Genomic DNA, 26,184 nt, shown 5'->3' on the forward strand with positions numbered 1-26,184 from the left:
GGCAGCCTGGCTCAAGTCCCTGCTGCAGGATTCTATATCTGCACAAACAAATGTCTGCTTTGCAAGCAACTTGTTAGCAACTTTCCTCTCCTCACCAGCTAGTAATGTGACCTACAGCATTAACCACATCCTTATGGTCAGCACGGATTTACAGGTAAGGGATTGTTCTGCTGTCAGGGCTGAACACAGTTGCTTAGAATTTTGTCTTTTTTGTGGTGTTTTCTTTTGCTTTTAAGTGCTGGTAGGAAACCAAGCTTAGCACAGTGCGTGGCACTCAGCATATCCTGGGAAGAAGAGAGGGAGAGGTGGCGGGAGGGAAAGAGAATGCGTCTTGCAAAATTAATGTAGTTTCACGCCAGGACAAAAAATGATCACGTGACTTGCTCCCAGCCATGCTCCATCCTTTACCCATGGTGGGGATCAGGAGTGGGCTTCTGACTGACCCTCAGAGAACGGCTCCGCCTGGAGGAGGACCAGGGTCTGTCCCGTGAGAGTTCTGAACGGTTAGGGAGAAGGAAGACGCCAGTCTCGGGCAGAGAGCCCTGGGCACCCAACCCCCAAGGACCCCTGCCCATCCCGCAGCGTGCAGCCTGGGCCGGCTCCCCCCAAGGCGGCTGTCAACCTCTCCCACGACGCCCCGCCCCTCCACGACGCCCCGCCCCTCCACGACGCCCCGCCCCTCCACGGCCGTCGGCCCCGCCCATTCACGGCGGCCCGTCCCGCCCCCTGCACAGCGTCGGGGCGCCGTGTTCACCCGCGGTGCATGGTGGGGCCGCCGTCCCCGACAACCCGCCCCTCCCCTCCGCGCGCTGGCCCGAGGCGGCGCGGGCGAGCGTGGCGGCGGCGGCCTGCGCCAGGCCTCCGCTCGGTCCGCGCCCCTGGCGAGCCCCGGCTACTAGGAGAGGCTGGGCCGCCTCCAGCGCGGGCTGCGGGACAGGTACGGCCTACCCGAGGCGGGGGCGGGAATCGGCCGGCGCCCAGGGTCGGCTGGTGCCCTGCCCTCTGTCCTTCCCACTCGCCCCGCCCGTGGTTCCCCTGGGCCTGGGTCCGCCCGCGACGGCCCCCAAGCTCCCACTGGGGCCTGGAGGACAGAGTTTACCGGAGAGACCCCCTTGTTGGAGATCTCCCGCTGGAGGACGCGGCCGCGTCGCTGAATTTGCCCGGAAGGGGGAGTAGGAGTTCTCCTGCCTGTCACTCTCAGTCAAGCCTCGTGAATTTCTCTCGTTCCCTCTACACGCCCCCTCCGCAGTCTCTTCAAATTGTCATCCCACCCTGACAGCTGCACTGCATCAGTGGTGACAGGTCCAGGAACGCAGGCAGGTGAGTGTGTGTGTGTTTGTCAAACATATGCCCTATTTAAATGCGGGAGACTTTCTGAGGGCCATAGTTCCAGCGAAGGGATGAAATTTCCAGACAGAGAAGTCCAGCTTCTGGAGTATGCATGATACCTTGATTAAGACATGAAAGATGAGAACCGCTGAAGACAGCTAGATCTAAGAGCACATACAGAAAGAAAATTAAAAAGCACTTTGCTATAAATAACCACATAAAAGATAAGTTGTTGGAACAATTATTTAGCTGCTAATTTAATTGGTGTTGGAAATCTCATTAGTTGACAAGAAAGGAAATAGATGTTTGGATCTCTTGATAAACAAAAGGTTTAATGAGTGTTCAAGTTACAAAATCATTTTAGTGAAGAGAGCTGTGTGTGTGTAACAATGTTAAAATGACAACAATAGTTACGTGTAAGGTAAAGGCAGAAGTAAGTGGTTTTGAAAAGGAATTATATTGGTTTTATGCTAGATTTAATTTTTGTCAAATATTTATAGAGCATCTACAACAGGCCTCCTTAATTGTCCTCACCATATTTTACTCTTTAATCTTTTTCTACATTCTATTTTCTTTCTGACGTACCGCCACTCACCCACCCCAGAAACCTCCTCAACTCCAGCTTTTGAAAAATCGCTTCCTTCAGTGCCTTCCCTGCACCAAGTATTGATCAGCCTGTTCCCTAACTCATGCAAGCTCGGCATTCTTAAAGGACTCTAGATAGTGGCTTGAGTGACTTGCTCCCTGCCTAGATGGAGAATTCCAGGAGCTCAGAAACCATATCTAGCTGAAGCTTTAGCTGATAATAGAGTACCTTAGGTGGAGGAGGGGCTTGATATATGTTTGTTCAAGGAATGGAAGAAATCCCAAGTCAACCAGCTAATGTCCAGGAGGTATAAATGTCTTGTATAGAACACTAGCCACACGTTGCCACTAAATAATGACCATGTTCCAGTCAACCAGGAAGAGTGGACAGTGTGATATTTCAAAGATGATATTGTGTCTGCATATACTTGATAATTAAAAGACAAGACATTGCTCTGTGCATCAGTACGCTTAAAGTGCTTTTTTTTAAAGGAAAAAAAACCAGTTTCTTTAATGTCGTTTGTTATGTTGTGTTTAAAATGAAACCATTGGGGCCAGCCCCATGGCTTAGCGGTTAAGTGTGTGCCCTCCGCTACTGGCGGCCGAGGTTCGGATTCCGGGCGTGCACCGACACACCACATCTCTGGCCATGCTGAGGCCACGTCCCACATACAGCAACTAGAAGGATGTGCAGCTATGACATACAACTATCTACTGGGGCTTTGGGGAGAAAAAAAAAGGAGGAGGATTGGCAATAGATGTTAGCTCAGAACCCGTCTTCCTCAGCAAAAAGAGGAGTATTAGCATGGATGTTAGCTCAGGGCTGATCTTCCTCACACACACACCCACACAAAAAACCCCATTATATAAGATTAAATACATTAAAAGAAATCACCAGGGGGAAGAACAATAAAAATAATAAAATATTTTTTGTGTGTGAAGATCAGCCCTGAGCTAACATCTGGCAATCCTCCTCTTTTTGCTGAGGAAGACTGGCCCTGGGCTAACATCCGTGCCCATCTTCCTCCACTTTATGTGGGATGCCGCCACAGCATGGCTTGAGAAGCAATACGACGGTGCGCGTCCGGGATCCGAACCCACGAACCCCGGGCCGGCGCAGCGGAGCGTGCGCATTTAACCGCTTGCGCCACCAGGCCGGCCCCTAAAATAGATTTTAAAATTTCAATTCTGCTCCAAGGTTCCTTAACCATTTTGAAAAACTAAAGTTTGGTTTATAGATTCAAACCAATTTAAGCTATTGTCCCATCCCCAAAGTGAAATCTTCTACTGAAGTCCAGCTCCAAGTTAAAAAGCAAACAAACAAATAATAAATTCACCTCTGGATGTGGGTGTAATTTTTTTCTTTACATTTTACTAATTTATTTTTATTGAGGTCACGTTGGTTTGTAACATTATATAAATTTCAGGTGTACATCATTATATTTCAACTTCTGTATAGAGTCCATCGTGTTCACCACCCAAAGTCTAGTTTCCATCCGTCACTGTGCACATGTCCTGCTTTACCCCTTTCACCCTCCCCACACTCCTCTTCCGCTCTGGTAACCACCAATCTGTTCTCTGTACTGTGTGTGTGTTCGTTTTTTGAGTTTTTTTTTTTTTAACTGCTTTTTGACTCTGTTCTCTTAGAATAGTAGCTTAGTTACCCCAGGCCTTTAGTTATTTGTATCTCTTAGCCCAAGTTCTAAATTTTAAAATGTCACTGGTTCAAATGGCATTCTTTTTGAACTAAGTTAATTGTGAGTTATCATTTTTGCTTCCTGTGCTAGGAACACCTGGCTGTTTATAGTCCTTATGGTATAATAACTGTGTAATGATTATTACTTAATGTTTAACACTTAATGCTTTAACTATTAAGCAAGGTGAGGCTGTTGAAATTGGATAAGGAATTTGAGTCAAATTTTATAGCCTATTCATGGTTCTGCCTTTGGAGGTTGGTTTTATTTTTAAGTCAGTACAGATCTGTTGCTGTGTGTACTCATTTTTCATTTTAAAAGTCCATGACTAACTCGAATGCATAGTTAATAAGTACAGAGGCGAATAATATTGGATACACAGAAAAGTGCGGTAGAAACATGGAAACCTGGGTTCCAGTCTGTGAACTGTTGTGTGACCTTGAGCAGGTCGTTCAGCCTCTCTGAACCTTGGTTCCTCACAGAAATGAGAGGCCTTGACTAATATGTGAAGTACGGCCACAGATTTTTTTTTTCTCTAGTAAATAAAGAGCCTCAAAGTAAAAGAGTTGAAAGCTGTAGTTTGTGAAGCAACAGATAATGACTATCATTGTCTGTACCCTGTTTGAGTGTTTGAATGTACCTGTTTTTCTTAACCAATCCTGCTGACCACAAGGACCATTGTCTCCTAAAGCTCCAGAAATTTACAGGCTACGACCTTGGGTAGTCACAACTGCTTTATCAGTCCACAGATTTCCTGGGAGTGAGAGAGAAAAACAACCTGCCCTTTCTCAGCCCCCTTAGAGGTGGGTCATTGCAATGTTAGCTGGTCTAATAACTGGGCTTTTCCCTTGTACTTGGTGTGTTTCTAGCCCAGATTGTCTTAGCTGTAGTCACACATAGATGTAATTTTATATTCTGAATTTTTTCCTTTTTGTATCAGTGTTTTCTTTGCATTGTGGGAAGGTCGTTGAATCTACAAGAGCCTGATGGAATGACTCTGTACAGTGCATATAGTGCCACAAGTGTGGTAGAAACATGTAAGTGGAGTTGACACTTACAATTATATAAAAACATCTGTTTAAAAGGCCCATTAACCAGCCCCAGTGTTTTCAATACCAGTATTGATTCAGGGTGAGATATCGTAAAGGTCCAGAAATTGATGCTGAGGTATTAGTTAAGTAAAGCTGAAGATGATATTGATACAAAAACTGAATAACAGGTGGCTTAAAAGGAGGAAACTAAACCACATACTACACTTTAAGGACCACCCAGCTGTGTAAAACTTCGAAAGGTCCGAGTGAGGGGTGCAGGTGCCTGAAACCATTGGCAGTGGGTACATATCCCGGGGCTGGATGTTCCAAAGATTCTGAAACAGAGATTTAATCCGTAGGAATTGCAAGATGATCCTCCCAATAATCCTTTCTCTGGCTTTTTATTGGGGTAGATATCTTGTTTTAAGTCTTAAATTTAAAACATGTGAAAGACAGCACTCAGAGGCACTGCTGCATGGATGATGAGGTTAGAAAATGGGCCTGTGATGAAGAGTGAATTAGAGTAGCATCATTTTGCCTGGAATAGAAGGCCAAGAGGTGTTTGTGGTTTTTCAGTGTAGGAAGTGTCATGCTAGAGAAGAAGTTTGACCAGTCTGTCCCTACTGGAGATAGAGCAAGAACAAAGAAGTTTTATGTTCTTTATTAAAAAGAACTTGCTGCTCGTGAGGTGGTGGATTCCCAAAGAGACTGTGGTCCTTCTTCACTAGAAGTCAGAGGTAAATTGTTAACAATTATTTTGAAATGAGTTCAAGCTTACAGAAAAGTTGCAAGTAGAGGGCAAAGACCTCTAATATTTCCCTCACCCAGATTCCTCAACTCTTAACATTTTGTTATATTTTCTCTTTCTCTTTCTATCTAAAATTATTAATCTTTTCTGAACCATTTGAGAACTGGTGCCCCATCACTCCTAAGCACTCCAGTGCATAGTTCCAAAAAGCAAGGATGCTCTCTCTGTGATCACCATATAACCCTCCCAGTCAGGAAATCAATGCTGATATACCAATCCACAGACCCCAGTCAAATTTCACCAACTGTCCTAGCACTGTCTTTTTTATCGTCTGGTCCAGGAGTCCATCTGTGACCCATTTGCCATGTCTCTTCAGTCTCTCCCCATCTGTACCTATTCCTCAGCCTTTCCCTGCCTTTCATGTTCCTGACAGTTTCCTAGAGAACAGCTTTCATTCTGGAGAGTGAGCCTCAAGCTGGGTCCATCTGATGTTTCTTCATGACCAGATTCCAGTCATGCTTTCTTGGCAGAAATTCCACAGAAGTAAAGCATGACATCAGAGGCACAAGGTCATAGATGCCTTTAAGGGTCTGTCTCATAATTTAGTGACGAATTGCTCACTCTGTCCGGACATTTGTTTTTCATGAACTAAGTATCCTATTGATCACTGAACCTTAGAAGGGAGGAAAGTGACAAATAAAAATTTCTAACATGGAAGCAATTATACCATGTTTCTTTCACTTCTCTTCTGAGTTCAGTCTTCTTAATGAGAAAATAAAGATCTGTGTGAAGCTATTAGATTAAAAATTTGTGTTTCTGTAATTTTTTTTTTTTATTTTTCCTTTTTTTTTAGCGTAGGCATACCCCAACTGAGGAAGAGATTATTCCCCAAGCAAAGATTCAGTGTTTGGATTTTGGACCCCATTTTCCCATTAAAAGAATTTTGCTTAAATGATGGTTTCCATTCTAGATTATGCTAAGCAAAGAAATTTACTTAACCTATAATTTAGCTAACAGAGTAACTTTTGGGCTTTTTTTCTCTCTGAAGGAAAACGGAAACTAATAATTAAGAGCTCACAAATGGAATGTGGGCTCAGCCCCTGTCCCTCAGGGGGCCAAGCTAGGCTCACCTTCTGTTGGACTCCTTGTCGTTGATTCAGTCTTTTCTTTAGCATTTTTCTCTCAGACATTATGTGATTTCTCTTTTGGCCTTTAGTTCTTGTTAACTTAGATTCGCAGTTTGGCTTCAGTTAGATGGGATTGAAGCTGGTACTTTGGTGGTGGTTGAGCGGGGCCCTCTGTGGTTAAACTTCCCAAGGACTCTTTTTGGGACTGAGATGGCTTCTCATTTAGCAGTTTTACCCCTAGCCCCTTGGTTTTGCCTGCTACCACCCCTGCTGCCCAGTTTCCCCTACCTCTTGCCCAGGCTGGGTGTGCAGGGTAAGCTCTGTCCTCTAGCTGACTGCCAGCACTCACCTGATCATCACAGGATAGCAGTCAGTGACAAATCACGGCGATGTTACGAAGTTGTAAAAAGAAATCCCCCCTAAATTTGAAGTAATAGTGTTAGGGGGCCTAGTCTTCCTTAAATGTGAGTGAGGGCAGGTCTACTTTTCAGAGACCTCTTCCTAACTCAGCTACTTGGCTCTGCCCAGGCTTGTCTAGTTGGGAACAGAGCAATCCACCAGTCTTCAATCTAGGGTGGATTTGTGGAGGCATTGTGTCCAGACCTGGTGGGATCCCCATTGCTCAACTGTCACCGTCTCAGAGAAGTCTGGCCATATCATATTTTACATATTTATCTTGTTTATTGTCTCTCCTTCCCCCTAGAATGTCAGCTGCCTGAGGGCAGGGGCCTTGGTTGGTGTACACCGGATTAGTCTCCAGACCTAGAACCGTGCCTGGCTCATCATGGCACTCAAGAAATACTTGCTGAGTGATTGAACCTGCTTCCCAGCCTTTTCTTACTGCATTTCCCCATTTACTTTGAGAATCTTGTTTTTGCTTCATTTCAGTGTCCTTTTTGCTTTTTAGACTTCCGTGATGACTGCTAAGTATTTTTGTCTTGAGTTTCAAACGCAGCTGGCATTTTCTGCTTCTGAGAGAGGCCAGAGAAGCATTCTTAGAAAGGTGTGATTTCAAAGGAGATCATGTTCTAAATCCAACTGCCTATTACTTATCAGTGTAATTATTCATAAAACATTTTCTTTCTGTATTATAGTGAAAAGAAGAGATTGGACCTGGAAAAGAAACTTTATGAACATAATCAATCTGACATATGCAGGTAAGAAAGGACAGTGGTAACAGTTTTTAAACCAATTTGCATATGTTAGTCAATAAAAATTTAACCCTAATATATGTTACAAATACCATAGTTACAGTACTTTTACCATTCTCTTATTTCTAATGTGTAGCAGTTTCACCTAAACATTGCAATTTAGTATAATCACTGTCAAATGTAAGAATAAATTTGGTTACAATTAGTATAAGATAAAAATTATCTTCTTTTCATCATTCAGTATTTGTGTTATCTCAGGAATCTATTTTGCTTAAATGTCTTAAGAATAAGATGGATTATAGGCCGGCCCAGTGGCGTAGTGGTTGAGTTTCCGTGCTCCGCTGCGGCAGCCCGGGGTTTGCTGGTTCAGATCCTGGGGGCAGACCTACCTACGCATGGCTCGTTAAGCCGTGCTGAGGCAGCATCCCACACAGAAGAACTAGAAGGACCTACAACTAGGATATACAGCTATGTACTGGGGCTTTGGGGATGAAAATTAATTAATTAAATAAATAAATTTAAAGAAGAAATTTTGAAAAAAAAAAGAAAGATGCCTTGTGGTCTTTCTTTCTTTTTGGCCACAATTTAAACACCTTGAGCCTGTGTATTGATTAAGGAGTAATTGCTGTAGCTGGCCCTTCAACAAACTGTTGTAGGCAGGGTTACATGGTGTCTCACTTATTCCTGGATATATGATAATGACAGTTAAAATTACTATGAGCAGTGGATAATATACATGTTATCCTTTTTATGTTACTTAATCTAATATTAAGAGCAAAATGTTAATATTTTTAATTCTATTTTATAGAAACTGAACTTCATCCTTAAGCCAGATGTATGGTGTTACCTCCAATATTGTTCATATAAAAAATTTCTGGCTATTATAGCATTTAATCTGTGATTTATTTACATCATAATATGAGTGAGAAATGAAAACATCTCATCCAGAAGAGAGAGAAGCCAAGAATATTTTAAAACCAAATCATCTATCTATTCCATTTATTTCCTCATCTTCAAGCTTATTCTTTGGTTTTAAGATTTAGTGTACTTCCAAAGGTACCAGTCAGGTAGCCATATGTCTCTAGTAGGTCTAGAGGAGACGAGAAGAGCCAGTGAGATGGTGGAAGAAGTAGCAGTGTTGTAGATGCCGTGGCCTCAGAAGTGGGCCCCAGGCTGAAGGAGTCCAGGGCAGCTGCCATTTTTCTAGCCTCTGGCTAACGGAGCAGAAGACAGGGTATAGACTTTTCCTGCACCCTATTCTTGGGTGGCTTCCTGGTGTAATGGTGGTGGGAGGGGTGAGGTGAGAGAAGAATGGGAACCTTTACCAAGCCATCATTTTGCTGAGTTTGTTCCCCTCGCTCAGCCTCTTGTTGCTTCCTGGAAGAGAGAAGGTATGATTTGCCAAAAATATGCTGTCTTTGACTGCCCGAAAGATAAAATCTAAACTCTCTAACATGGCTGTTTCAATCTGGTTCCCCACGGAAGGCAGAGTATGAGAGGAGGGTTTGCGTGTAGGTGGTAATTTGTAGGAAGTAGTCACCTAAAACTGAAGAGGAGGGCTGGGCAGAATGAAGTAGGAGCTGATCACTGCTGTGGGAACCTAGGGTTCCATCCCTCCAGGTTTTCAGAGGAGCCATGTAGTCTGCCCCTCTTCTCCCCACAAGTGTCCACTGAAGGCAAGGAAGAGGGGGCTGTTTACCTACTGGTTCCTGACCCCTGTTGGTCAGGGCTGTCCCAGGAGGTGTTGACTCCTCACATCCAGGCTTTCCGTGCTGCAGCCCTGGTAGCACCTGATGCACCTGAGGCAGGTGCTGCCAGGTTCACTGCATACAGCAGGTTGCTGCAGCTGTGGCTGGTAGAAGAAAAGGTGGGCCAGGAGGATGTGAGGAGGACATGAGAGGTGTCTGGTACAGGGGCTTCCCAGACCCTCCATTATCTGCCCCTGTTTAATTCTCATCATCACCACTCTTGCCAGCCTCCCCCTAAAATTCTTCATGGACCAAAATTCCAGTTTCTGAAGCATGACCAGATCTTTTGTAGCACAGTGTAAGCAGGTAGGCTCTGTCTTCAGGCGCCTCGGTTCAGTCCAAGTCCCACCACCTCTTCGCCCTATGACCTTGGGATGATTACTTCAACTTTCTGTGCGTCCATTTCTTCATCTGTCAAATGGGGATAAGGATATTTATGAGAACTTAATAAGTTAATACATATAGAACCTTAAAGCAGTGTCTGACCCAGAGAGTCAATAATTTATTATTCATCACTATTTTTGTCAATATCATCGTTATTCTTATTTATTACTTTTGAGCCTTCTAACATGCTAGTTCCCCTGCCTGAATGTTCTCCCCTTGTCTTTTTACTCTTGCTTTCCCCAATTTTGGGTTAACTCTTACCCATCCTTCAGGTCTTAGCTGAAAAGTAATTTCCACTGTGAAATCCTCCTTGAGTCCTTCTGCTAGGTTAGGGTGTCCAGTCTGTCAGGGTCCCTGACAGGTATTGTACTTACCTGATTGTTTTCCCTGTTGACCCTAGCTGAGTGGCTTTCGTATTCATATTCAGAGCCCTGAATATATGAATGATTGCACGGATGCGTGGATGAGTTGCTTATGTGGTCAGCTTTGAAGGTTATTGTGGAGGCAAGAATGAAACTAGAATTTGGATGGAGAAGGCATGGTTACTACTGTACCTGTTCCAGGTGGACACTGGCCACCCCTGGCAGCTTTACCAAGTGCCTGCATGTGAAAGATAGTTTGGGTCTTCCTCCATTACTGTCGCTTGTGTCGAAAATGGCAGATATGGGCAGCAGTAAAACCAGTCTCAGGTTTTTTGTTCAGAAGGAAAAATGGGAACAGCCAACCAAGATTAAAGCACAGTATTAGCATGGTAAGGAAGTTTTTAAAAATTATTGGCCCAGGGGTAGCCTGTTGGTTAATTTTGGACGTCTCCAGTATCTTTGCAAATCTGTGTTTTGAGGGTGAACATTTTTGTGGTATTTAACTTATTTTTGCTTGCTAAAAGAATGTTGAATAATTTATTGAGCCAAGAATAGAAATGCTACATACCGGGTACTCTTTTATGATTTAAATACTTGTAAAGGAGAAAGAGCTAGAATTAGCAGTGTTGATTCTTTGAGAAGAATGGGCTGCACAACTTGAGCTATCCAGCATTACACTTTTGATGACAGTCTCTAAAGGTTTTTTCACAATTTGAGTAAAGTTACAGTCCATATATTATTATAAAATATTTGGGAGGTGACGTCAGCATCATGATGGAGCAAGCTCTCCCCTTAGACTCTCCCCACTAAGATACAACAAAAAGGACATTCATATACCAAAAGAGGACACTCACACAACACAAAAGACATCTGAGAGACCCACCCAGCTATACATCTGAACGTGGAGGTGCTGGACACCCCCCCGGAGGAAGTGGAAGGAGGTAAGGAGAGCTCCTCTTGCTCCCCAATGGCAGTGACCTCGGGACCGCATGGCTTGCAGAGAGAGGGGGAGAGGCGGCCCTCTGTGGGAAAATTGTGACTCTCCAAGTTCGCTCACAGCCCATGGGAAACCCCCACACAGGGGTGACTGAACTGTTGAGGGGTATCTTCATCAAGCTAGCACCCCAGGAGAGCAGATAGCAAAGGAAGAGTGAGAAGCCCCTGGGATTGGGCAGGCAAAAGAAAGCATCCCTCCCCCTGTCCAGTGCTCCAGCACAGCCAGTCGGCCAAAATATCCATGGATCACTGTGGGCTCAGAATATACAGCTCTTGACCCCCACCCAGTGGTGGCAGCTGGAAGCTGCAACCAGATAATATCATGCGGAGACACAAATCCACACCGTCCAACAGTGTGAAAAAATATATTAAATATCCAGACCAGAAGGAAAGTGACAAGCACCCAGAAGTCAATCCTGAAGGCACAGAAACCTATAATCTAAATGACAGAGCATTCAAAATAGCTATCATGGGGGCTGGCCCAGTGGAGTAGCGGTTAAGTTCACACGTTCTGTTTTGGCGGCCCAGGGTTCGCCAGTAGGTATCCTGGGCGTGGACCTACTCACTGCTCCTCAAGACGTGATGAGGCTGCATGCCACATAGAAGAACTAGAAGGACCTACAGCTAGGATATATGACTGTGTACTGGGGCTTTGGCGATAAAAAAGAAAAAGAGGAAGATGGCAACGGATGTTATCTCAGGGCCAATCTTCCTCAGAAGAAAAACAAAACACAAAATGGCTATCATAAAAAGGCTCTATGAGTTACAAGAAAATACAGATAGACAGTTCAATGAAATGAGGAACTTCTTCACAAAAGAGATTGAAACTATAAAGAAAGCCAGTCAGAAATGTTGGAGATGAAAAACACAATGGAGGAGATAAAGAAAAGTCTGGAATCTTTAAAGAACAGAGCTGAGAGTATGGAGGATAGAATTAGAAATCTAGAGGATAGGAATGCAGAAATGCTCCAGATGGAGGAGAAGACAGAACTAAGACTAAAAAAAAGAGAAGAAATTCTGCAAGAAATATCTGACTCATTTAGGAAATGCAACATAAAGATTATAGGTATTCGAGAAGGAAAAGAGAGGGGAAAAAGGAGCAGAGAGCTTGTTCAAAGAAATAATAACTGAGAACAGTCCAAACCTGGGGAAGTTTGAAGTTTTTCCAAACCTCTCCAAGGCATGTAATAGTAAAGCTGGCAAAAGTCAATGACAAAGAAAAAATATTAAGGACAGCAAGGCAGAAGAGAGTAAGGTACAAAGGAACTCCTATCAGGCTCTCAGCGGATTTCACAGCAGAAACTCTACAGGCTAGGAGAGAGTGGAATGATATATTCAAAATTCTGAAAGACAAAAACTTTCAGCCAAGAATATCCAGCAAAAATATCCTTCAGATATGATGGAGAAATAAAAACTTTCCCAGATAAACAAAAGCTAAGAGAGTTCATTGCCACAAGACCCCCACTACAAGAAATGCTCAAGAAGGCCCTCGTACCTGGAAAAAAAAAAAGGGGGGGGATACAAATCCGTGAGCAAGGAGAAAAATAGGTAAACAAAATCAGAAAAATTGAAGCTCTCTATCAGAACAGGTTAGCAAATACTTAATTATAACAGCAAAGATAAAGGGAAGGAAAACACCAAAAATAAATATAATCTTGTCATTTGAACCACAAACCATAACACAAGATGGAATAAGTTGGGACAATAATAACTTAGAAGGGGAAGAGGAAACGGATGGAATTGACTTAGTCTAAGGAAATAAGAGACTATCAGAAAACGGACTATCTCATGTATGTGATTTTTTATACAAACCTCATGGTAACTACTAAGCAAATAATCAGAACACAGACATGTATGATAAATAAAGAGAAAACTAAGAAAACCATCATAGAGAACTACCAAACTGAATTGGTAGTCCAAAACACACAGGACGAGAAACAAAGGAAGTGCAGAAGAACCGGAAAATAGGTGATAAACTGGTAGCATTAAGCCCTGATGTATCAATAATAACTCTAAATGTAAATAGATTGAATTCTCCAATCAAAAGACACAGAGTGGCGGGATGGATTCAAAAACAAGACCCCACAATATGCTGCCTCCAGGAAACACATCTCAGCTCTAAAGACAAATACAGGCTCCGAGTGAAGGGATGGAAGATGATACTCGAAGCTAATGGCAAATAAAAGAAAGCAGCTGTTGCCATACTTATATCAGACAAAGTAGACTTCAAGATAAAACAGGTAATGAGAGACAAAGAGGGGCAATATATAATGATAAAAGAGTCACTCCACCAAGAAGGCATGTCACTTATAAATATATATTCACCCAACAGAGGAACACCAAAGTACATACAGCAACTATTAACAAACCTCAAAGGGATATTAACAACAACACAATAATAGTAGGGGACCTTAACACCCCACTTACATCGATGGATAGGTCATCCAGACAGAAAGTCAATAGGAAATAGTGGACTTAAATGAAAAACTAGACCAGATGGACTTAATAGATATATAGAGAGCACTCCATCCAAACACAGCAGAATACACAGTCTTCTCAAGTGCTCATGGAACATTCTCGAGAATAGACCATATGTTGGGAAACAAGGCAAGCCTCCATAAATTTAAGAAGATTGAAATCATAATAAGCCAAATTTTATTCTTTTTGTTGCGATTGTAAATGAGATTGTATTCCTGAGTTCTCTTTCTGTCAGTTCGTTATTAGAGTATAGAAATGCAACTGATTTTTGTAAGCTGATTTTGTACCTTGCAACTTTGCTGTCGTTGTTGATTATTTCTAGTAGTTTTCTGATGGAATCTTTAGGGTTTTCTATATATAAAATCATGTCATCTGCAAACAGCGAGAGTTTCACTTCTTCATTGCCGATTTGGATTCCTTTTATTCCTTTTTCTTGCCTAATTGCTCTGGCCAGAACCTCCAGTACTGTGTTGAATAAGAGTGGTGAGAGTGGGCACCCTTGTCTTGTCCCTGTTCTCAGAAGGATGGCTTTCAGTTTTTCCCCATTGAGTATGATGTTGGCTGTGGGTTTGTCATATATGGCCTTTATTATGTTGAGATACTTTCCTTCTATACCCATTTTGTTGAGACTTTTTATCATAAAGGGATGTTGGATATTGTCAAAAGCCTTCTCTGCATCTATTGAGATGATCATATGGTTTTTATTCCTCGTTTTGTTAATGTGGTGTATCACGTTGATTGATTTGCGGATGTTGAACCATCCCTGTGTCCCTGGTATAAATCCCACTCGATCATGGTGTGTGATCTTTTTAATGTATTGCTGGATTCGGTTTGCCAATGTTTTGTTGAGGATTTTTGCATCTATGTTCCTCAATGATATTGGCCTGTAATTTTCCTTCTTTGTATTGTCCTTCCTGGCTTTGGTATCAGAGTGATGTTGGCCTCATAGAATGAGTTAGGAAGTGTTCCATCTTCCTCTATTTTGGAATAGTTTGAGAAGGATAGGTTTTAAATCTTCTTTGAATGTTTGGTAAAATTCTCCAGAGAAGCCATCTGGTCCTGAACTTTTATTTTTTGGGAGGTTTTTGATTACTGTTTCAATCTCTTTACATGTGATTTGTCTGTTCAGATTCTCTATTTCTTCTTGATTCAGTTTTGGAAGGTTGTATGAGTCTAAGAATGTATCCATTTCTTCTAGATGTCCAATTTGTTGGCGTATGGTTTTTCATAGTATTCTCTTATAATCCTTTGTATTTCTGTGGTGTCCATTGTAATTTCTCCTCTTTCATTTCTAATTTTATTTATTTGAGCCTTGTCTCCTTTTTCCTTAGTAAGTCTGGCTAAAGGTTTGTCAATTTTGTTTATCTTCTCAAAGAACCAGCTCTTTGTTTCATTGATCTTTTCTACTGTTTTTTAATGGTGACAAAGGGGCTATACTAATGTAAGGTGCTAATCACAGGGAAAATTTGGTGTGAAGTATATGGGAACTCTGTATTATCATCACAATTTTCTGTAAATCTAAAACTATTCTAACATTAAAATTTTATTTAACAATTTTTTAAAAATAAAGGCAGGGCTCCCTGATATCAATAAGCCTCGTGAAAATGCATTCATTAATAATCAGAGGAAGCACCCCCCACATGCTTGTACACACACACACACACACACACACACAAACACAAACTCAGGCACAGGGACGGAGCCCCGGATCTGACTCTGACATCTCAATGAACAGATTCCAAAAAGCAATTACACTGGCAAGTATTATGCTAAAACAATTATTGAAATTGCTAGTCAAAAACAGTTAATGGAATAATTAAGACAGATTGACCTAAAAGCTGATTTAAAATTAACCTGACGCATGCATGCTATCTAAATAATGACTCTCTCCTATGAGCTAGCCTCTCATTAAAATCAAATTCCACTGGGAGAAATTACACACTTGCACCGTGATTGGGAAGAACAGGCCGCGTTCACTCAACCACTGATGGAACTGGAGGGTCATCAGACGAGGTAAATGGAAATGAGTGTCCTGTCCTTCCAGGTGCGCTGCGATCTGTCTCAGTAACAAGCCACCTCCCTCCCATTTTTCCCTTTGAAAATGATGGAAACTCATTAAAATTGCATCAGCTCAGGACCCCAAACCACTAGGTGCCTGAGTGGGCACATCTGAAGGTTCCAAAGGGAAAGATCGGAAGGGAGGGGCCGTGGGCTGGGGTCCCGTGGACGCACTGCGGGCAGGGAAGGGAGCTGAGCAGCTCTGAAAATGAGGCCCCTCAAGCACTTGAGGAAACTCGATGGCTTCCACCCCTCGTTTCTCTAAAGGTGAGAAAACCCATGCTTGTTGGAGACCAAACTCCAGGCGGGTGGCAGAGGCAGGAGCTCTTTTCAGCGTAATGCTTTTCCCCACCCAGCACCTTCTCCTTTCCACTGCCGTATCCAGATGGAAAGAACTCATGGTGAGGTTTGTGGGTCTACAGGCCTGGATCACACCTTGCTCCTGAGTTTAGCCCAGGGGTGTCCCAGTCTGAGTGAGCAGTTTTCGCTTGTCCCCATATCCCTAGCCGGCTGCCTGCCACTGGCTAACCTAGGATCCTGTGGTGTGTGCGCCCATGTTGGGGGACGCACCTGAGAAGGCCCGCCATGCTGGAGGAGGGTCATGGGCACCCCTCCCTCCAAGGGCCCTGGCTCCTGGCAAGAAGGTCTCAGCTGATGTCTGGAACACAGGGTGTAGGCTCCTTGTTCCTTGTAAACCCCTGGAGTTACCTTGATAACATTTTTTTAAATGGATCCCCTGCTCAGCATTTTTATGAGATAAAGAATTTCCCTCATTTAAATTATTCAAGTTTAGTAATAATATATTCCTGGGACAAGCAGGAAAACACAGGATGCTCCAAAATGATCCATTACTTGGAGGATTTTAAAATTCTAATGAGAGAAACCACTCTCTCTCATTGTTCATCCTCTTGGCCATCAGCAGGATTAGTCTGGGAGAAGGACAAGGCAGGAATTGGGTACATTCCTTATTTATCCCTCTGATTTCTCCAGAGTTTTTCTTTTCTTCAAAGAGAAATCTCTGGGCTCTGCAGGGCTTGTCAGTGGTGATGTCAGGCAACTCTGAGACTGTGCAGAGCAGGAGGATGAGAACAGGAGAGGGAGAAGAGGAAGAGCTGGGACCATCACTTCCCATCACAGGCTGAGGCTGAGTTAATCTCCACCTAGGTCAGGATCCCAGGAATCAGATGTCATCGGCCTTGTCACACCGTGGGGGTTGGGAACAGAGAACAGCCAAGTCGCCACGGCCACTTTCAGAGAAATAAACAAAGTGGGAGGGCACCACTGGGAGCCAGTTTGAAAATGGTCACTAAAGTGAAATAATAAGACACACTTTTCAGAAAAGTGAAGACAATTCTTTTGGTTCTCAGACTCGCAAACACCGTGTGTTCTTTAGGAGCAGACTGAAGCCGTTGACCTCTAGGGTGATTGTGAAAGGAATTTGGGCTCCGTCACTGTTTCTGAATAAGTCAGAACAGTCCAGCACTCACTCCTTGGCAATGCGGAAGATGACCAGTGTCCAGGTGCTGTGGGGTTGAGACCTCTATCACTCAGGGCATCCTGCCAGGCAGAGGGGCTGGCCTGGTGGCCACTAGACCTTTATCAGATGTGGGATTTGCAAATATTTTCTGCCATTTTGGATTGTGGATTATCTTTTTTCCTTCTTAATATTCTCCTTTTATGCACAAAAGTTTTTCATTTTGAAGTCCAATTTGTCTAATTTTTCTTTTGTTACTTGTGCTTTTGGTGTTATATCTAAGAAATCATTGCCAAATTCAAGTCACAAAGATTTACTCCTATGTTTTCTTCTATGAGTTTTATAATTTTGGCTCTTATATGTAGGCCTTGGATCCATTTTGAACTCATTTTCAATGAGTGTGATGGTGTGAGGTGAGGGTCCAGCTTCACGCTTTTGCATGTGGGTGTCCAGTTGTTCCAGCACCTGTGCTAACCGTTTGTGGGTTTCTTCGGATTTTTCCTCATGTATGATTCTATCTGCATAAAGAGGCATAAAGAGGCAACTCTACTGCATTTCCAATTGTTGTGATTTTTATTTTTATTTTATTTCAAACTGTCTGTGCCTTTATATTTAAAGTGCAATTTTTGTAGATAGTATACATTTGGGTCTTATTTTTATATCCCTCCCGAGAATCTCGGCCTTTAACTGAACTCTTCGGTCCACTAATGTGTAAAATGATGAGCAAACAAGATGGTGGGATAGGAGTTTCAAGCACAGGTTGTTCAGCAACAGCCTTGAACAAAAAGAACAAAGTTGGAGGCATCACACTTCCTGACTTCAAAATATACTACAAAGCTATGGGGGCCAGCCCGGTAGCATAGTGGTTAAGTTCGCCTGCTCCACTTCGGAGGCCCAGGGTTCACAGGTTCAGATCCTGGGCGCGGACCTACACACTGCTCATCAAGCCATGCTGTGGTGGTGCCCCACATACCAAAAATAGAGGAATATGGGAACAGATGTTAGCTCAGGGCTAATCTTCCTCACCAAAATATATATATATATACTACAAAGCCATGGTAATCAAAACAGCATGGCACCGGCATTAAAACAGACACACAGACCGATGGAACAGAAGAGAGAGCCCAGAAATAACTCCATTTATGGTAGTTTATGGCATTTATGGTAAATTGATCTTTGACAAAGTTGTCAAGAATACACAATGGGGAAAGGATAGTCTCTTCAACAAATAGTGTTGGGAAAACTGGTTTTCCACACATGGAAGAACTGAACCCTTACCTCACTCCGTATGTAAAAATTAACTCAAAATGGATTAAAGACTTAAATTTAAGACCTGAGACCATAAAACTATTAGAAGAAAATATAGGAGAAAAACTTGAGTTTGGTCTGGGCAATGCTTTTTTTGGACATGACCCCAAAAGCAGAGGCAACAAAAGTAAAAGTAGACTAATGGGATTCATTCAAACTAAAAAGCTTTTGCACAGCAAAGGAAATCATCAACAGAGTGAGAAGACAACTTACAGAATGGGAGAAAATATTTGCAAACTGTAATCTGATGAGGGGTTAATATCTAAAATATATAAAGAACTCATACAACTCAATAGCAAGAAACAAGTAACTCATCTGAAAAATGAGCAAAGGATATGAATAAACATTTCTCAAAAGAAGACATATGAATGGCCAACAGATACATGAAAAGGTGCTCAACATCACTAGTCATCAGGGAAATGCAAATCAAAACCACAATCAGATATCATCTCACACCTGTTAGAATGGCCATCATCAAAAAAACAAAAAATAACATGTCTTGTTGAGGATGTGGAGAAAAGGGAACCCTTGTGCACCATTGGTGGAAATGTAAATTGGTGTGGCCACTGCGGAAACCAGTATGCAGCTTCCTCAAAAAATTAGCAATAGTATCAATAGAACACCTTGGTATGATTGATAGAACCAATCATTGTACATAAAACAGATCTGCACATATATGATAAATAAAAGAACGTAAGGGAAGAAATTAACAGTAGAACTACCACGTGATCCAACAGTCCCACTCCTGGGATATATCCAAAGGAAATGCAATCAGTATTTCAAAGAGATATCTGCACCCCCATGTTCACTGCAGCATTAATCACAGTAGTCGAGATATGGAAACAACCCAGTGTCCGTTGACAGATGAATGGATAAAGAAGATGTGGTACATATACACAACAGAATATTATTCAATCATGAGAAAGAAGGAAATCCTGCCATTTGTGACAACACAGACGAGCCTGGAGGACATTAAGCTAAACGAAACAAGCCAGAGAAAGACAAATATGGTATAATCTCACTTATATTGCAATCTAAAAAAACAAAAAAACACGTGGAACTCATAGAAGCAGAGATTAGAACGGTTACCAGGGGCTGGGGTTGAGGGGGGGAGATGGTGGTCAGGGGTACAAAGCTGCAGTGACGCGGGTTGAATAAGTCCAGAGATCTAACGTACAGCACGATGACCACAGTTAATACTACTGTGCTGAATACTTGAGATCCGCTAAAAGAGTAGCTGGGTGCTCTCATCACAAAAAAATGGTAACTGTGTGAGGAGATGAGGTGTCAATTAGCTTGACTGCAGTAGTTATTTCACTACGTATATGTACATCAAATCAGCATTGGATACTTTAAAATATATAATTTTTATTAAAAATATATAAAATTAAAAATAAATAGCTATTGACATAGTTTTGGGTCTGTAACTTTATTTCTTTTTTCTATTTGTTTCCTCCAGTTTTTTCCCCTTTGTCTTTTTAAAACGTTCCTACTGGTTTTTTCAAAGGAAGTAATGGAGACATGATTCACATGCCATAAAAGTCAAGTTTTTTTATTTTACAGTACTATTTGTTATGAACACATACATTCATAAACCACCACAGAAATCAAGACAGAAAACAGCTCTCCTGCTCCCAAAATTCCCCGTCTGCCCCTTGTGGCAGCCCCTCCTCCCCACTAGCCAACACTGATCTGCTCCTTATCAGTAGTTCTGCTTCTTCCTGAATCTCACAGGGATGGGATCACACACTATGTAACAACTTTTTGAGCTTTACCTTCTTTACTTAGCAGATTGTATTTGATATTCATCCATTTCGTCTCACATATAAAATGCTTATTCCTTTTCATTACTGAATAATATTCCATTGGATGGATGTGCCACTTATTTACTAGCTGAAGAACATTTATATCTACAGTTTGTCTGTTTGGGTTGTTTCCAGTTTTTGGAAATTGTGAATAAGTCTGCTATAAACATCAACATACAGATTTTTGTGTGAACGTAACATTTTGATTCTCTTTGACATATATCCAAGAATAAGATTACTGGATCAGAAAGATTACATGGTCAACATTTCTTTAACTTTACAAGCAACTCTCAAAATGTTTTCCAATATGGCTGAAACATTCTGCTTTCCCAGCAGGAGTGTACGAGCATTCTGGTTGCTCTGCATCCTTGCCAGTACTTGATATTGTTGCTAATTTTTTAAGCCATTCTCAAAGGTGCACACATGTATCTCTTTGTGGTTTTAATTTGAATTTCTCTGATGACTGATGATGTTGAGCATTTTTTCCTGTACTTTCATTCCATTTGTGTATCATTTTTGCTGAAGTGCCTCTTCAAATCTTTTGCCAATTTTTTACGAGGTTGTTTGTTTTGTTATTCAGATTTGAGAGTTCTTCATATACACCGAATAAAAAGCCTTCACAGATATGTGTTGCAGAAATGGTTTCTCCCAGTTTTTGACTTGTTTTCCTTCTCTCAACAGTGTCTTTTGAAGAGAAGAAGTTCTTAGTTTTGATAAAGTTTAACTAAACAAAATTTGTTATGGGTGTGCTTTTGGTTTCACACCTGAGAAATCTTTGCCTAATCCAAGGTCATGAATATTTTCTCCCAGAAGATTTATAGTTTTAGATTTTACACTTACTGCTATGATTCACTTTGAGTTAATTTTTGTATGTGGTGTGAGACATGGGTCCAAGGATTTTGGGGTTTTGTTTTGTTTTGAGTTATATATTATGGTGGATATTTTTGCATATGAATATTCAATTTTTCCAGTGCCTCTTTTTGAAAATACCATTCTTTCTCCATTAAGTTATTTTAGCAACTTTGTCAAATATCAATTGTTCATACACGTGTGGTTCTGTTTCTGGATTCTCTCTTCTGTTCCACTTATCTGTGTGTTTATTCGTTCACCAGCACACTATTGATTATCGTAATGTTATAATATGCCTGGAAAGCAGGTAGTTTAAGGCCTCCAACTTTGTTCTTCTTTTTCAAAATTGTTTTGGCTATTCTAATTACTTTGCCTACTCAAGTAAATTGTAGAATCAACTTCATAGTTTCTACCAAAAATATGCTGGAATTGTAATTGGTATAGATCAACTTAAGGAAAATTAATATTTAAAATACTGAGTCTTCCAATCCACGAACACTGTATGTTTCTGCTGGGGTCTGAATGCTTATGTCCTCCCAAAATTCACATGTTGAAATCCTAACCCCCAAGGTTGAGAGTGTTAGAAGGTGGGGCCTCTGGGAGGTGCTTGTGTCATGTGGGTCGAGCCCTCATGAACAAGATTAGTGCCTTTATAACAAAAGAGGCTCCAGAGAGAGCCCTTGTCCCCTCCACCGTGTGAGGACACAGCAAGAAGGCACCAGCTATGAACCAGGAAGCGGGCTGTCACCAGAATGTGACCGTGCTGGCGCCTTGATCTTGGACTCTCAGCCTCCAGAAATGTGGGAAATAAATGTCTGTTGTTTATAAGCTATCCAGTCTGTGGGTTTTTTTATAGCAGCCCGAATAGACTAAGACCATTTCCCTGCTTATTGAAGTTTTCTTTTACTTCTTCCATCAGTGTTTTGTAGTTTTCAGCATAGAGATTCTACAGGCATATTATAGGATTTATTCCTAAATATGTTATGATTTTTGTTCCTATTGTAAGTTGCACTTTAAAAATGTCAATTTCTGGGGGCCAGCCTGGTGGCGCAGTTGTTAAGTTCGCATACTTCACTTCCACGGCCCTGGGTGCTCCGGTTCAGATCCTGGGCATGGATCTACACACTGCTCATCAAGCCATGCTGTGGCAGCATCCCATACAAAGTAGAAGAAGATTGGCACAGGTGTGAGCTCAGGGACCATCTTCCTCAAGCAAAAGAAAAAACATGTCAATTTCCAATCATTTATTGCCACTGTATAGAAATACAAATGATTTTCGTATGTTGACTTTGTATCCTATGACCTTGTTACACTCATTTATGAATTCCAGTAGCCTTTTTTTTTTGTTATATTCTTAAGGATTTTTTATGTAGACAGTCATGTCATCTGTGAAAAAAGACAGTTTTACTCCTTCCTTTCCAATCTGTATGCCTTTTATTTGATTTTCTTGCTATTTCACACCAACTAAGAATCCAGTGGTGTTAACTGGGGACAATGAGAGCGGATGTCTCTGCCTTGATCCTGACTTACAGGGGAAGCCTTTAGTCTCGCTGTTTGTGATGACTGCAGGTCCTCAGGGACGCCTTGTATCAAGTTAGAGAAGTTCCCTCTACTTCTACTTTCCTGGACTTTTATAAATGGATGTAGAATTTCTTCAAATGCATTTTCTGCATGTCACATGATTTTCTTCTTTACTCTGGTGATGTGGTGGATTACATTGTTTTATTTTTTGTCCTCTTGGCTATTTTTTTTTTTCAGTCATTTCTCCAGGGTTCACAATCTCCATCTCTAACTTTTCCTGTTCCACTTACAATGAACATTTTAGTACTTCAGGTAAAATATGGAAATAGTGCAGCCATATTGGGCCACCCCGCCCATCCTTTATGCTGTAGTAACTGTATGTACTGCATCTACATATCTTATGAACCTCAGAAGAAAATATTATCATTTTTCAAAGACTTTATTTTTTTAGAGAAGTTTTTGTTTCACAACAAAATTGAGTGTTTGGTACATATATGCCCTGCTGCCATATGCACAGCCCCCCTATATCAACTTTGCCCATCGGATGGTGTATTTGTTACAGATGACGAACCTGCACTGACATGTCATCATCACCCAAAGTCCACAGTTTACACCAGGTTCATTCTCGCTGTTGTGCATTCTGTGGGTTTGGACAGATGTCTGATGACATGTATCCACCATTACTGTGTCATACAGAATAGTTTCACTGCCCTAAAATTCCTCTATGCTCACCTATTCATCCTTCTACCCTCCCCATAATATTACAGTTTTTACTGTAAGTTGTGTGTATTATACAAAAGTTAGAAGGAGAAAGCAGAAAAAATGAGTAGCCTTTGACATTTACCTAGATATTTACCATTTCTGAAGCTACTTATTCCATTCTGAGGATCTGAGATTCCTTTTCTGGTATAATTTCCCTTCTCCTAGAGAATTTCCTTTAGCATCTTCTGTTGTAGAGATTTGCTGGTAATAATTTCTCTTAGTTTCTCTAAATCTGAAAATGCTGTCTTTCAACAGTGATTTTCGAAGGATATTTTTGCTGGATATACGATTCTGCATTCACAGGTCTTTTTTTCTCTCTCTCTCAACACTTTAAATCTCTTTTCTCATTCTCTTCTGGTCCCCATAGTTTCTGATGAGAAGTCAGCTATTAATCAAATCATTATTCTCCTCTGTGTGAAGTGTCATTTTTCTCTGTTGCTTCCAATATTTGCTTTTCAGCCTTGGTATCCAGCTGCTTGATCTGATGTGTCTCTATGTGGGACTGTCTTCATTCTGCTTGGTGTTAGTTGAGCATCATATTTGCAAATGTCTATCTTTCATCACTTGGATAATTCCAGCCACTATTTCTTCAAGTATTTTTGTATGCACATTCTCTCTCTCCATTCCTTCTTTGAAGCAGACCACATGTATATTAAAGTTTGATCTTACTTAAGAGTGACTGAGGCTCTGTTATTTTTCCACCCTTTTTTCTTTCTATTTTCCATGTTAATTTCTATTGCTCTACTTAAATTCCATGTAAAGAATTTGTTATTTCTAATATTGTATTTTTCAATTCTAAAATTTTCTTTTTTAAATTTTTCTGCTGGAATTTCCTACTCTTTCATTTGCTACAAGCATGTTTGTTTACCTTCACGGAGGATAGTTATGACAATCACTTTAAAATCTTTGTTTAATACTTATGCTTTCAGCCAAGATGAAATAACAGGGAACTAATTTACCCTTCTTCCCACAACAACTGAAAATTTTGGGGAACATATATGAAACAGTAGTTTTCACACAGTGGGTCTCAGGCAGCAGAGTTCAGTGACCTCTGAGAGACCTGGAACTGACAAGGTGGGCCCTGTGATGGCCCTGCTGCCTGGAGAGAGAATTCCAGGCTCCAGCACAGGGAAGGAGAACCCAGGTGGACCCCTGAGCTCTCCCTGAGTTGAAGAGATGGCACTGGGTGTCCTGGGAGGCTGAGGTGACTAGAGCACATACAGAAGACCACCCAAGAAGTGAGAACTGCAGCAAGAGAGAACTTCACAGATTCTCCGTGGGCCCACTGCATCTTCCACTGAGTAATGACCAGTGCACCCATGTGAGGAAACTACCCAACACTACAGAATCAAACACCAAAAAATTAGAGGAAATAATTCTTGGAGCTCACACAGACAGGAATGGTTTGGGTTCAACCAGTCCACACATGGCTTAGGAAAGCCCCATAACTCACAGGAGATTGTGTCCAGTATTCAGAGTGGCCTCAGTGGTGGAACACAGTCAGCCCTGGACTAAAGGTGACTCAGATCCCACCTAACAAAGCTTAGAATCAGCCTGAATGTTTCCAGTTGTTTCAAAGTAACACAACTCTGTCCCAGGAAACAGCTCAAGAATATTTTTAGGAGTACAAACTATCCAGGTTCCAACAAGGAAAAATACACAATGTCTACCAGCCAACCAGAAATTACCTGGTATGCAAAAAAGCAGAACAACACATCGTGTAATGAGGAGACAAATCACTCAATTGATACGGACCACAAATAGCACAGAGGACGTAATTCATAGACAAAGATGGGATGTTATTACTGTCATCATATTCCACATGTTCAAGAAGTTAGAGACAAGACTGACAATGTAGGGGGTCGGGGGTGGGTGAAATAGGTGAGGGGATAAGAGGTACAAACTTCCAGTCATAAAATGAATAAGTCATGGGGATGGGATTACATCATGGGGAACAAAGTCAACAATATTGTCATAACTTTGGTGACAGATGGAACTAGATTTATCATGGTGATCACTTTATAATGTATATAAATGTCAAATCACTATGCGGTGCACCTGAAACTATCATAATATTGTATGTCAATACTTCAGTAAAAAAAAGAAAAGGCTGATGATGTTAAGTAGAAATATGGAAGATAGGAAAAAGACCCAAAAACTTTTAGAGATGAAATGTCTGTAATTAAACATCTGTAATGAAAACTTACTAGATGAGATTAAGAGCAAATCCGTCAAAAGATTAATGAACTTGAAGACATACCATAGAAACCATTCAAAATAAAATACAGAGAGAAAATAGACCAAAGAAAATGAACAGAAAGTTAACTGCAGGACAACTTCAAATGGCCTCAAATATATGTAATCAGAGTCCCAGAAAGAGAAAGAGAAGAAAACAGAAAAAACAATTTGAGGAAATAATGACTGAAAATTTTCCATATTTTATTAAAAAAAAAAAACTATAAACCCACATATCCAAGATACTTAATGAACCCCAAGTCTAAGACGTATGAAGAAGACACATCATAATTAAATTGCTTAAATAGGGTGATAACAAGATAATCATGAAATCAGACAGGAGATAGAAAGACCTGCTGAGTGCAGAGGAACAAAGGTTAGAATGAAGGCAGATCTCTCACTGGAACTGAGGCCAGAGCAGAGTGAAGCAAGGTCTTCAGAGTATTGAGAAAAAAAGCTGCTAATTTATGATTCTATGCCTGGCAGCAAAGGGTACAAAGAAGATAGAATATCAACTTTCTCAGACACACAAGAGCTGA

At 41.4% G+C, this 26,184-nt stretch overlaps 2 long non-coding RNA genes across 14 annotated transcripts in view; both read left to right on the forward strand.

The window, feature by feature from the left end:
• The first annotated feature begins 836 nt into the window (after window positions 1–836).
• LOC131402373 (uncharacterized) overlaps window positions 837–26,184 on the forward strand; it is a 34,805-nt gene continuing 9,457 nt past the window's right edge. For 3 of the 13 annotated variants that reach the window (XR_009218602.1, XR_009218601.1, XR_009218593.1), the window contains exons 1-2: window positions 852–1,320; window positions 7,609–7,671. This is a non-coding gene — a long non-coding RNA (uncharacterized LOC131402373). Of the gene's footprint in view, window positions 1,321–7,608; window positions 7,672–8,473; window positions 8,493–15,534; window positions 15,647–15,958; window positions 16,357–17,058; window positions 17,260–17,530; window positions 17,557–20,959; window positions 21,035–26,184 lie in introns of those variants that run through there. The other 10 variants (XR_009218595.1, XR_009218596.1, XR_009218591.1 and 7 more) reach the window with 10 other exon arrangements.
• On the forward strand, window positions 4,363–7,602 carry LOC131402378 (uncharacterized). The gene is made up of 3 exons (XR_009218608.1): window positions 4,363–4,645; window positions 5,216–5,376; window positions 7,422–7,602. It is a non-coding gene; the product is annotated as an uncharacterized LOC131402378 (long non-coding RNA).

This window comes from Diceros bicornis, unplaced genomic scaffold (genome assembly GCF_020826845.1).
Source record: "Diceros bicornis minor isolate mBicDic1 unplaced genomic scaffold, mDicBic1.mat.cur d_74_multi, whole genome shotgun sequence".
Classification (NCBI taxonomy): Eukaryota; Metazoa; Chordata; class Mammalia; order Perissodactyla; family Rhinocerotidae; genus Diceros; species Diceros bicornis.